The following is a 13,582-nucleotide window of genomic DNA, read 5'->3' as shown; positions in this document are numbered from 1 at the left end:
AGAATGTAGGTGACCTTGATCGGATGCACCGATACTCCCACAATTGTCAATAATAGAAATTTCTCAAATGCCAATTAATTAAGTTAACAAGAAATAAAACGTATTAACCTGTTGAATATGTCTAAGAAATATTTAAGATCAGTTAAGACGTCACATAACGTCCGGTGTCATTTTTAGTAGTGATGTAGCTTATGCCATAGTCGTAACGTCATATTATAACAGAGTTGAAGAGTGAATAGGCCTATATATTATACAATAGAAGAAGTACAATGTACAATAGGAAACATTTTGAATAGATAATTGAATGGTTAAAACTTTGTCTTTTAGAAACTTTCCAGATGTCCTTTTTTGGAATGATTTTGTAGTAAAACAAAAGAAAGGTCACGGAAACGCTTAGAACCGGTCCGAATTATTAATTAATTTACACTTATATTATTTAAGTTGATTATTAAATCAGATTTAGGAACGAGTGACCAGATATTGACCCATTTTGACCTATCGATAATTTATAATCCTGTTTCTAGATGGAACAGCAATAAATATTACCAAAACACTTGATTTAAACAATACAATTCGTATAAAATAGTAAAAACTTTAAAAATTATGTGCAAATGATATTAATGTAGTCGCATTCTTTTTAACCTTTACCATTCGATAACAAATGCTATCTGTCATTGATAATGCAGTGTCATAATATATGTAAATATTAAATACAGAAAAATCTACGCCTACTTAAAATTTATCACTTCATTTTACAAAGCTGTAAAATTTATAAATATATGCGGTATATATTTAAAATTAAAATTGAGCATACAGATCTACAGAATTAATTTAGGCTACTTTAAATCAAGACTGAGTCGACTAAATATTCGGTTTTACACAAAACGAAAACGTTATTATTACTTTCTAATTTTAAAATAGAGGAAATAATATAAATCAAAATAATCGCATCGTATAAATAATAAATCTTACGACGTCAAGAACGATGTCGACAAGAAAATGGAGGTGTAAGTGGAAAATTTCGCAATAAAGGAGGAAAAATATTATAATAATGAAATAACAAGGGATTACAATAAATTTAGTTGTCTTTTTTTGTAAAGTATTCCGCTTTTATTATTTTAAGTAGCGAATATAGAAATATGTATACAAAAATAGCATTTTGGAACTTCTCACCGGAACAATGGGCGGATAAAATAACAATGCGAAGGAAATTGCGTAACTTTACTTGATATACGCGAAAACACTTCCATTATTATATTTTAAAATATATATTAAAAATAATCGCTTCTCGATAGAGAAATAAATTTTGAAAAGGGGCATCGGTGATAAAATATAATTTAAATCGAGTAGAGGTGTTATTTTTCGTGAATGTTTTAAAACTAATTGAATCGATCGTAACGAGAGGGGGAAAAAGCAAAAAACTATAGTATAATATAGAACAAATCTAGAATAAATGTTATATTTTTAACAAAAAGTTTGAGTTTATATAAGACATAATACTAACTTGATCGTTTCACGTTATGCCATTATGTAAGGCCTACTCCGATTCCGATTTTGTTATACAGTATATTAACAGTTGTTACACGAATCGAATTTATAGTATTCTCGAGCTCTAAAATAAAGGAAATTTATAGTTTTTCATCGAATATTTTCCTGGTAATCCGAGAATTAAGGAAGCTACCGCTTGTTTACTTGAGATAAATACATCAAACGTCTCTAAAGTAAAACCAAAATATTGTTAGTATAACCGATTTTCGTTTCGTTGTACATATATTTCCTTGTTTTTCTTTTTATGGAACTGTTTCTTTTAATTTTCTATCCATTTATAACATTTAGGGACAAAAGTTTTAAATTTTTTTTAAAGTTTGTAAAATAATCCATCACTAAAGGGAAATAGCTTTAATTGTGTTTTGATTAGTACTACTGTAAGAATTCATTCGTGTATTAAAATATATGTATTATTTTTAGCTCGAAATATATTTCCATGCATAATGCCTATGGGCAAAATTATATATATATATATATATAAAGCTAAATATCGCAGAAACGATTAAGAAAAATATTCTGTACAGAGTAACACATCCAATTCTTCTCGACATACTGCGTATGTATCGCGATGTACACGCTATTGTAGACCATATTCGAAGCTTGAAATGATTGATTATTATTTTTATTTTTGAAGAATTTGAACCACTAGTCTGTTTAAAGTTTATTAAAAGTAGAACTTTGTTTTCTTTGACGCGTAAGTCTAACGTTTTTATGTTATCGTTAATAATACAACATTCATTCTTTAACAAACAATACAATAAATGCCTTCGTGACTGGCGAGCGAATGAAGTAAGAAAATTCATTGATGATTTGGAATTAATTTTAATCTCCGTTTCAATCGTGACATAGGAATTTAGGTAAGTTCGCGACTGGTTTGTTGCATTTCACAAACAACAAAAGATTAATAGGAGCGATACATTAATAATATTTTGACATTATTAGGATCCTTTAGCTCTAATCGTTTGAAACCTAATTATAATTATTCTTATTGTTTTTCAGGTTTATTTTACTGTTTAAAACTCAACACAAATAAGAAACAATACCATTGACTATGACCCATTTTAGTCCCCATACTGTTTTCTCCCAGTGACATTTCCGATTTCTTTCTTTTTCCTTCTCCCCGAGATTCCAATACAAATTAAACAGAACAAAGGAGTTTATATTGTTTAAATGAATATATATTGTTTATACACCTTTATATTTTGCAATAAATTAACTATTGGAAATGTCTTACCGAGAAGAATCGAGTCCGTTTTATTATTCAAGGATTCTTTTTATAAATAAGCAAACACTTTTATAGAGAATTTTTTAAAACAATTTTATTTTGGAAACGTAATCACTGTCAATTCTATTTTTATAACGATAAAATATCGGTGATAAATGTCTTCCTCGAAACACGACGAATAGCAAATTGCTTAGAAGGGAAATGAAAAATCCTATTCAGAACAATATAATACGAGTTTTGAGTGCATAATCCAAGGGTTGTTTCTCTGAAAAAAAACCTATTTCTTATACCTTCCATTAAATTAACGACAAACGAGAACGGTGCGTATAGAAGGAATCGGGTTGTTAGAATTATTTGTTGTAAATATCATCATTGAAACCAGAGTGACTAACTCAAAAATTTACCTTTAATCTATAGGATTCGTTCAAAGTTTACTTTTGCCAAGTGAAATCCGATCATTCGTAATTTATCAAATGCATTACGGATCGGAGCATCGGTTCATATTCCTCACATTTGTTCAGCGAATCTGTCAGTAACGGTCTAAGTGTACAGTAATGAACCTAATTATACCGTCCACGTAACCTGTAATTTTTTGGCACCTTGCCTTAATCAATATGTGTGTGTGTGTATCCAAGAACCTTAAGCAAAAGCCTTTTATTAGGATTCGAAGAGTCTCCGATGATAATTAAAGCTTTTCTTTAATTCAAATAAATGATTAAAATATTGGACGTTTATTTTTGGAATGAATAGTTTGACGCATAAAACAAATTTCTAAAAGTCATTTAAAAATTATTCATTCATAGAAATTTGAAAAGAATAATTTATTCTAATAATAAAGTTGAATCTATTTACTTTTATAATTAAATACTTTTATAATGGAGATACAATGGAGAATACTTTTAATTGCTTTTAAGATTCAGTTATAGATATCTCGAGTTATCTTCGATTCCATCTTAAAAACATATCTGAGTCAGTGGATAAGTAATGAAATCATTCCATTAAAGTATGCAAAAATTATGAGTAATAAATAAAATAAATAGCTTAAATGTAAAACATAGCAAAATAATTTTTTTTTAATAAATTATTTATAGTTTTATTATTTTATATTTAATACAATGCTTAAGCGAATCATTTAATTCTTATTTTAAAAGGCTATACTTAATTAGAAGGAGGCTAAAATGTAACGAATTTATAATTTAATTAAATCTATACGCAAACATCTTAATATTGATTAAAGTAAAATTTAAACCGATTTTGACAAATAATCAAATTGAAAATTAAATTGCTAAATACAAAAATGAAATAAATTAATTTTACCATTCGGGATATTACTTTAAAAACTGGGAACATTCGGAGCAATCCGAGTAGAGTGAAGAATTTCACATAGGAAACGAGATTTTAAAACTTTACGCCCGGAATACGCGAGTTGGAAATAGAAAAATTAAATTGTTTACTCGAGTAATTTTTCAATACCAAATATAATTTGAAACAAAGCGAATATTGTTTAGAACAACGAATGCGACAAATTGCAGTACCACAGGGGACAATGCATCGAAACTAGTCCGACATAATTCCGTTCCACTCGGATGCTCCGTCGAAAACTATTTTATCAAAGCGGACTTTTTCCAAAAGTATAAAGGAATTATCGTATCGACAATCGACTTCCTCGACGTTTTAACTTCCTGATAACTTCATACACGTTATATAAATATCCATTGATGTAATATATATAACTCTTCACCGTGCAAATCTGAGCGTGTAAAAGAATTGTAGGAAAAAAGTAAATATTTTAAATTTTAAACTACGTAAAAGAATCGAAATCGACAAATACAATTTTTTATTGTTTTTGGTACACACACACCACACGCTTTAATTTTATTTTTTAATCCTAAAATAAAAATAAATGTCTTGTCTTTTATTCCAAGACGAAAGTACAAAAGCACGCTTTTTGTATTTTCATTCCAGGAAAACGTTGCCTGAAATAATTACATTTTATTCCAACAAATTTAAATAATTTTGCTGTAAATATTATTTTTTCCAATATATCTTTATATTTTATTTTAAGATTCTGACAGTACCATATGCCACAATTCCTTGTATTCCAAATCAGTGTCGTAACTAGCTATTCCTGTGCCCTGGGCAAGAATCTGCATTTAGGCCCCTTAATTAAGTAGGGTTGGGAAAACAATACAATAAATACATTCATTTTGTGTCCCCTTTCGAAGTGGGGCCTGTGCAAGTGCACCTGTTGCACCTGCCTAGTTACGGCACTATTCAAAATTATTATTATTTTAAGAAATTGTATTTAGTTCTATAAATAATTTATAATAATTAATGAAGTAAAACAGTTTGTATTTTAAAATAATCGATATAAACAGTCAAAATTACCTGATTAGGCTGCCTTACACTGAAATCTTCTATTAGGCGTGCATTCTGGAATACGTGGAGTATCTTTTACTAACCTTAAACTGAAGTGAGAAAATTAACTCGTAAAATGTAGAAGTCAACGAAACCTTAATATGAGGTTTTATGTAGGTCAAGAACTTACCCGATAGATAATAAATTGCATTTTGTCGTTCAAAATAGCGGCATAAAATAGAGTAATGGCTCGAAGCTACGAACGATAGAAATGATCCGATTTCTACCAAACTTCGAGTAATATTACTTTATAAAGGACTACTAGATTAAAAACAAAAAGTAGGACGAGAATTGTTCGAAACTGGGCCAAAAATAATATCGAGTGCGGGTTAGAAACCGTTTTATTCATGCATTTACTCGCTATGCAAATTAATCGGCGAGAAAAACTTTGATCCGAAATTCGAGATAATTATCCACTGCATAATTAGCAGTTTTGATCTCCACGTATAGAATTATAATTGTCATTTGAATCGGTATTGATCTGGAGAACTTTAGACAATACTATAAAATTAAGCTACGTACAATAAGCCTACAAAAAAGTTCAATTAAAATTGAGGTTTAATGCTTGACAGCTTTCATTTTACTAGATTAGCCATCGGTCATCATCCTTTGATGTTCGAAATTCTCGAATGCTAATTGGGAATTTTGATGTTCTCGAAAAAACACGAGAGAATAAATGTAAAAATAAATGTAGACGAGACACGTAGACTTATATGTAAATTTTTAAAAAAATCAGGTTGTATCCTTACTTTTTTGATTACGAATTCGCCTCTCGAATCTATCATTCGAGGGCAAATAAAAATAAAAGAGGGATGTTAATATGCTATAAATTAATATTATAAAATCTAAAATATCTAAAGGAAAATTTTGAATCGAGATAAAATAGAGAATTCTTAGAATGCACAGTAACTATAAATGTTCGAACACATAGATCTACTGTTTAAATGCTTACAGTTGATCGCATTCGCGATCGACAAAGATAATTCGAGGCATAAAAATACCAAATTTTAACTCGTAATGATATTATTTTCGCTACTTTTCCTTCGATTTAACTTTTGTAAAATTATTTTGCACGTAACACGATGGCAAATGATAGTTTTTCTTAAATAAATGGCGAAACACCCTGTAAAAATCTTTATTGTGTCAAGGATCTAAGGATAGAATTTCTGAAATATAAAATTTTCTGTATTAGAATTATTTTATATATTTTATAGAAGAAACGAAGCGTGTTTAAAGAATTTAACAAGCAGCCAGGCCTCACGCTTTTAAATTTTTTATTTGATACAAGTAAAGGGCCTCTCGGACGTTACAGCTTAAGGTTGCAACGTGTCTAAACTTCGCTCTTTATTATTAACTCAATATTAGCCAGGGTGAGTCGAGCTGTCAGATACCCGAAGTACCCCCGAAATCGCACATTAAATTTTCAATAGAAAATGTCAAAAACTTCTAATATAAATGTTATAAAAAGTCAACCTATGGACGTGCCCAGTTATGACAAATCGCTAAGGCTCATAAATAAAGATTTCTTTTAATTTAATTATTATTATTTTTTTTCTATGAGATTTCTCTCTCCCAGTTCGTTTATCTCGTATCCAATTAAGGCAGTAAATGATTAACTAAATTATATTATTTTGTGTTTTTGTTAATAAACGTAGTTGCAAATGGACGATTCGGAGATTAATTATTTAAATAAAATTACCAAAAATTATCTATCGACTAGAACTAATTAATATAATTCTTGATATTAATTACTCGTGCATTATATAATTATTTTTGTTTTTTATTTTATATATGCATAAAAAAAGAATTTTGTATGGCTGCTCACTTTCTTACTTTAAGATGCATTGTACTGTACTGTACGTAAAAGTTCTTCGTATTTTTTTAATTACAAATTTAATTTAACTCTAGAAAATTTACAATTATTAACGTTAGATAATTGATTAATTGAGTGCATTAGAAAGACGAATGGTAAATTCGTTACGCTTTATTCTTAACGTTTGATGTAAAAAAGTTGTATTTTTAGCCGATTTCTACAAAAATATATTAATTTATTTATTAAATTTGCATCTTATTTAAACTATATTTATATTTCGGTGCTTATTTTGATGATTTATATATTAGCGAATCGAGCATTTTCTCTAAAAGTCATTTTTGTACGACGTTCTTGGATAATTAATTAAGCGAATTTGGGTGAAATGTAGCTTTTCGGCCCTTACGGATTCACCCAAAAATTTTGTAAAAAATTAGATTAAATTACCTAAATAAAAAGTTTTCATTGCAGATAAATACTTTTCGTAAAAGAATAAATTGTATTGTAAATAAAAACTCTTGCCATCAACTGTCATTGAGATAAGCCCACCTCCTGATTAATTAATTATGTAATAATTTCGTACGAACTGCCACTAAAAGTATCGACATTGAAAAAGTAAAATACAATAATCTACAGATCAAATGGTGATAATAAGATAAATCCGTATTTAATTATCACAAAACACTATTTTCACACTCACTGGCGCATCTCATTAAAATTTTCGTGTGATTTTATCATGACTGTCGATACTAACCTTTTGTTTGCTAGTTAATTAATTAATAAAGTTTCCATAAGGTCTAAGAAGTTTATATTTTAAATAAAAAGGATGAAAGTACTGTTTATATTATAAACCTAATATTTGTAAATATATAGTTAAACGACTTTTTATCATCATAACAGAACTTTGAACTATAACATAAATAAATCTTCTGTCAAAAGTATTGGCATTTCCGTTAAACAAATCTTATCGATTAGTAAAATATATCTAATCGCATTTTAATTGACCGAATTAAAAACTTAATGAACTTTACAGAAAAATTACGAGTATGGGATAGAAATCGAACCCGAATCTCACGCATCTAACCGATTTGCATTGAATAAAATGCATTCTATTGTATGTAAATTAATACTATACGTTATGTAAGATAAATAATTGCTTACAGAGTCTTAGACTAGTGGTTATCAATTTAGACACACCTGAACAATAGTGAAAAGTTTGTAATGCATTTTAATAAGTATTACAGGACCTGCCAACATCGTGATTTATACGAGCGACACGTATTGACCACCGTTCTGTATATTATTGTATACTTCGACATGACACATCATGTACACCAATCATATATGAAAATTTTTCAAACCTGTCTTCTTAGTCGGTCGGACGGACAAGGCAGTAAGGAGTTAGCCTACCAGTCTGGGAAACCCGGAATAAAGTTCAGACGGGTCGAAAAACACTAGAAATTTTTCGGGAATGGTCCGTCCCAGTGATGTCAGATTCCATCTCCTAACATTCAGTTGCCCCATCATGGACCTGGCTCAACCCATTACGGGTCTTAAAAAGGGTCTGCTTGATGATAACAGGACGAAAAGAGTAAAAAACTTCTCTTTTCCATCAGGTCGAAGTACTCGAATTGTCTTCAGATCATATCCACGCCTTTCCATTAGTGATGTAAAGTAAAAGACCTGCTTCATCGCTAAATATAACATCCTATCAGTAACTGTCCGGCATTAATAGCGAGGTTGAGGCCGACGTTTTCAACGCGAAAACGTGTACGTCGGACGTTCAGCGCCGCCATTCTGTAAGTCTAGAAGTTTGACAATGGCATTCGGAACGTCAGTGGAATCATGCCTGACGTTCCAAATTTGCTCTATAAACTTTTAGGCTTACAGCAAGGCGGCGCTGAACGTCCGACGTACACGTTTTCGCGTTGAATACATTGGCCGCGACCTCGCTAATGACTTTTAATGGATTTCAAATGTCTTTCTCATACGGATAAATGTGAAAAGCGGGTCTTTGGTAGAGAATCTTGTTCTAAAACCATCGTCTTCTAATATGTTTCTTATAGTTTGATCTGAGACAGTTCCGTATTTCTTTATACGTTTTAGACCGCCTCGGTCATTCTACCGGGAATTCGCGATAAGCACTATCTATTGTCTTGCTTTTTAATTCTTATCAAGTAGAGACACCGAAAATAATATTTACCCTATTTTTTTTTTTTTTTTTTTTAAATACGTATTTGAAATTAGCGTAATTAAATTACATTTTAGTGTTTAATTTCTCGCCGAAAGATGGCGTAAACAGCTCTTTTATAAAATAAAACTCTATTTGGACAATAAAATTAATATTTGTTAGCTTTGTATGTGTTTATAAATATGAATATTGTTAAATAATTAAATTAAGTAATAACACTATGTAATAATAATGATAAAATAAGTAATAATAAAAGTTACGTTACTTAATCATATCATTGGCTTCAATGGTTTAAATTAATAATATCTTCTTAGATTTTTTTTTATATTTCAAATCAATAATTGTTTTTGAATTATTAAACTATTATTACTAATTTTCAAATCTTATATATAACACCTAATTTAAGAATTAAATTCATTCTAAGACTAACTCGAAGTTCACAATCGTTTATTTTAGCTCAAAAATTGCTAAAAAAAAAAAAAAAAAAGAATTTTTGTGAATAAAACATTAGTATTTGTAATATATACAATAAAACGGTTTAAATGATTTAAAAGTGTTTTAATTATGCAATATTTTTCACGCTATGAATAATATTCATTATCATCGACAGATGGTAGCACGTGTTATAATGAAAATAAGCAGTTTTAAATTTATAAGGTAAAGCCATATTAAAATTTTATTATTTAATTATTTATTATCAAATAGCATTTTTAGAGTTTATTTAATAAGTCTATCTATTTTATAAAACGCTAAGAAATACAATTCGTATTTTGTAGGAAGGAATCACCCAGGACTGAGGCCTGAAAGGCTCATTGCGCTGCCTGTACTGAAATACTTGTAATGAACTTATATTAAAATAATATATGTAAATATTTATCTACTTTTTTTAAATAAAGTATTTAGTTTAAAATCGTCACGAAAATTTTTCTAACAAAAAAAAAAAAAAAAAAAAAAAAAAAAAAAAAAAAAAAAAAAAAAAAAAAAGCGGCACAGGAAATCGCTGAATTCTCACGAAATTTTTGTTATAAATATTGAGAATAAGAAGATGAAGCACCATAGTAAAATATAAAATTGTTTTACACATAGAATATCACTCATTTAGCTACCCGAAATATAATATCACAATCCGAATTATACGCAACAAATTACGGCGATCCGGAACGGATTCGAAATTGGATTCCACAACATTACGCTAAAAGTTATCTCGTCGACGTTAATACACTATTATACAGACATTAAATATGTTTGAACATTCAAATATATATACAATATCATTTGTTTAGTATTCGTGAACGAATATAATAATAATTGCGTGTAACAATAGGGCAAATTTTTTAAAATTCAATCCGATCTCTTCGTACAAACGGCCTTTTTAAAGCCTATAAATTAAGAATAATTTCTTAAATCTTCCAAGTAAAGCGAGTCTTTCGCTTTATCTATTAATAGTAGAGGTTATTATGAGGGTCGGTGAGTTGTCGTCAATAGGTTATTGCTCAAATCCGAGTTAGAATCGAGAATTTAGATCACCGGATCAAGGTTACATTCTAGGAAGAAAAAAGTATAGGCCTATATCGTATATATTTGTAAATTCATTCTTCAGATAACATTCCGTAGGTCAAATCTATTTGAATATAGAATTATATTAAGTTTTATAATTAACTAGCCAAATTACTCGGCGATGCTTGGAGCCATCTTGAAGAAACATCGAACAGGTTTGAAAATTACGTGTGGTTTTGTTAGTTGGTGGACTATAAACAATGTATATTTACTTCCGGTGCAGTGCCACTAATTTCGTCGATCCTCTCTTAATAAAATAAATTTTGTTATATTTACGTATCTTTGAGTAGGCTCGTTCCATCGTATTTTACAGAAACATTCGCGAATGTTAAAACGTTTTTCTCAAACGATAAAAAAAATAATTTATAATTGGAACAATTAGCAACATAATTTAAAATTTTGATTAATGTTACCTATGGTTCCAAAATGGCGGCTCGTCTCTGATTCCAGCAAACAGAAGAAAGGAAACAGTGGGGACGCACGTTCTAACCTAACCTAACGTTTCCTATTCTAATAATTTGGTTGGTAATAATTATGGTAATTTATTAGAATAGGTTAGGTTAGAACGTGCGTCCCCACTGTTTCCTTTCTTCTGTTTGCTGGAATCAGAGACGAGCCGCCATTTTGGAACCATAGGTAACATTAACCAAAATTTCAAATGATTTATTTTGAGAGAAATAATTATATTTTAAAGAAACGTTGAAAAGTAAGAAGGAAGTTACCTATATATACGTACAGAGTTTTCCAATAATTAAATAACTGTAATTATGTTAATTATTACGAGAAGTATGCCAAGTACACCAATCGATAAAGTAACTGTCCGAGTTTCGGTTCCAATCTGAATTCAAACGTCTCGTCGTTTGCTATTTCTAGGAAGCGCCGTAAACGAAAATGGAGATTCGGCAATAGAGCAGTTCGCAAAGTCGGAATCACTCATCATCGTAATTTGCTGGAGCTGTAGAATTGAGGATACTGTAGAGGTGACAACGGATACGTTGTAGCTCTCTTAATCAAATGTTATCTAACTTATTAAAGAGGGGATTAAACCGATCATAAACGAGCCTTATCGTAAAAGTATCAACAGGACCATTTGGCAGGGGTTTTACATTTACGAGGCCACGAAAACGTTTGTTACAAGTTACTCATTTTGACTTATTTTTTGTATTATGACAAAAAATTTACTTTCGTCAAATTTTATTACTTCTAAAATATAATAACAGTTTTTAATTCCATTTTAATTTTTTAATACGTTGGAGGCTTCAAAAAAGATAAGTGACTGGACTTCCGAGAGGCCCCACTTATATATATGAACCGATAATTAATCTCAAAAGAGAAAAACATCTAAATTTTTTTTCTCTTTTGAGAATAAGATCTTTCTAAAATATATTTCAAAATATCAAAACTAAAAGCATTTACAAAGAAATGTCGCCAATATTCATTAACAAAGCGAACTCGTCTAAGATCGAAATTAGATTAAAGTTCATAAATAAACCCGACGTCACACATACGATTTTAAAAATATAATTGTATATCGGCCTCTTTATCACCTGATTATAAATGAACAGATAAGAATCGAGAGTACTTGTTATGTCTGCGGTGTTTTTTGACCCCTTCTGTAACCTTGTAATACTAACCTTCAAATTGTCTGTTTACAATCGACAATTATTGGAACGATTTCAGCATCCAGAAACGTAAAATATCAAGCATTTCGTAAACTGGCGATTACAGCAACAGTGACACTTGGCAAATATTGTCATTGCTTCTTAAGAATTTGATATTTTATCATCAGTTTTATATTCTTAAATACAAACACGTCACTATACAACTACTTAAAAAAAAAAGAAAAATAGTTTAGTAACTAAAGAAAAGTCTGTGTGAAATAAACGTTTAATAATATATTTATTTGACGCGTTATTTTATTAATTCGAATATGAACTCGTCAATTCATATAGAAAAATTCATATTTTGCATACTCGATAAAATTCTAGAACTAATCTGTAATTTTAGAAGTGAAGTATGTAAGTGGAATATTCAAAGTTCAATAGAATATCAGTTCAAATAGCTCTCGTGTCATATTTTTATTCCGTCTTGATTTTCGCAATTTGTATGTGGTTTCGATAGGTGTAATGGCATTTTCTAACGGTCATTCGCATTAAAATTTGTAAGATTTTCCAATTATTACAGATTACTCACAAACAAGTTTCTATATGTAAGAGTTTGTAGAAGTTTAATTAAGTGCTTTTACAATAAATATGAAAAATTCCTATCGTTCAAACTTCATTCAAACGTTCACTGGTTAAAATCGTATTCAAACAAAATGAAATGCAACTTTCTACATAATTTTAAATATATATAACAAATGCTATAAAGAAAATACTGACGAGAATCTATATTTTTGCTAATTTTCTCGCTTATCAATGTACTAACTTATGACTATTCTCATTCAATGCCATTAGCACGATTTATCTCGAAATTTTCTGGAGCCCATCCAACTTCAAAGTAGAAGAACGTTTGTTAAGATAAGTTACTTCATTCTTCTAGTCTTTATTTAGTATTGAAAAGTTTAGATCGATGCAAACCTCAGCCATACGAGTCAAATTTTCTTTTTCTTCGATACAAGAATTCCCACGTAAGACCAAATATAGAAACTCTGCCAATAGTATAATGTTTAGAAATTCGAATGGAGAAAGGATGTTATTCGGCTTAAAATAGATTTACAATAAATCTTAATCTGTGTGACGATGAGAAAATTCTAATTAAGAAATGCCGCTCCTATTTGTCATCCGTAATGACATTGCTTCTTCTTGATAAAAAGTAATTATACCTTCTTTTC

At 29.5% G+C, this 13,582-nt stretch overlaps 1 protein-coding gene across 2 annotated transcripts in view; it reads right to left on the bottom strand.

The window, feature by feature from the left end:
• LOC136982606 (RILP-like protein homolog) overlaps window positions 1-5,210 on the bottom strand; it is a 37,409-nt gene extending 32,199 nt beyond the window's left edge. Inside the window, exon 1 of one of the 2 annotated variants that reach the window (XM_067279146.1) lies at window positions 5,162-5,210. The gene's annotated coding sequence lies outside the window, so the exon portion shown is untranslated. The remainder of the gene's footprint in view (window positions 1-5,161) is intronic. The other variant, XM_067279145.1, reaches the window with a different exon arrangement.
• Window positions 5,211-13,582: the final 8,372 nt, after the last annotated feature.

This window comes from Centruroides vittatus, unplaced genomic scaffold (genome assembly GCF_030686945.1).
Source record: "Centruroides vittatus isolate TY-2023 unplaced genomic scaffold, ASM3068694v2 contig_854, whole genome shotgun sequence".
Lineage (NCBI taxonomy): Eukaryota > Metazoa > Arthropoda > Arachnida > Scorpiones > Buthidae > Centruroides > Centruroides vittatus.
The sequence above is the reverse complement of the archived record's forward strand: the minus strand, read 5'-3'. Positions and strand labels throughout refer to the sequence as shown.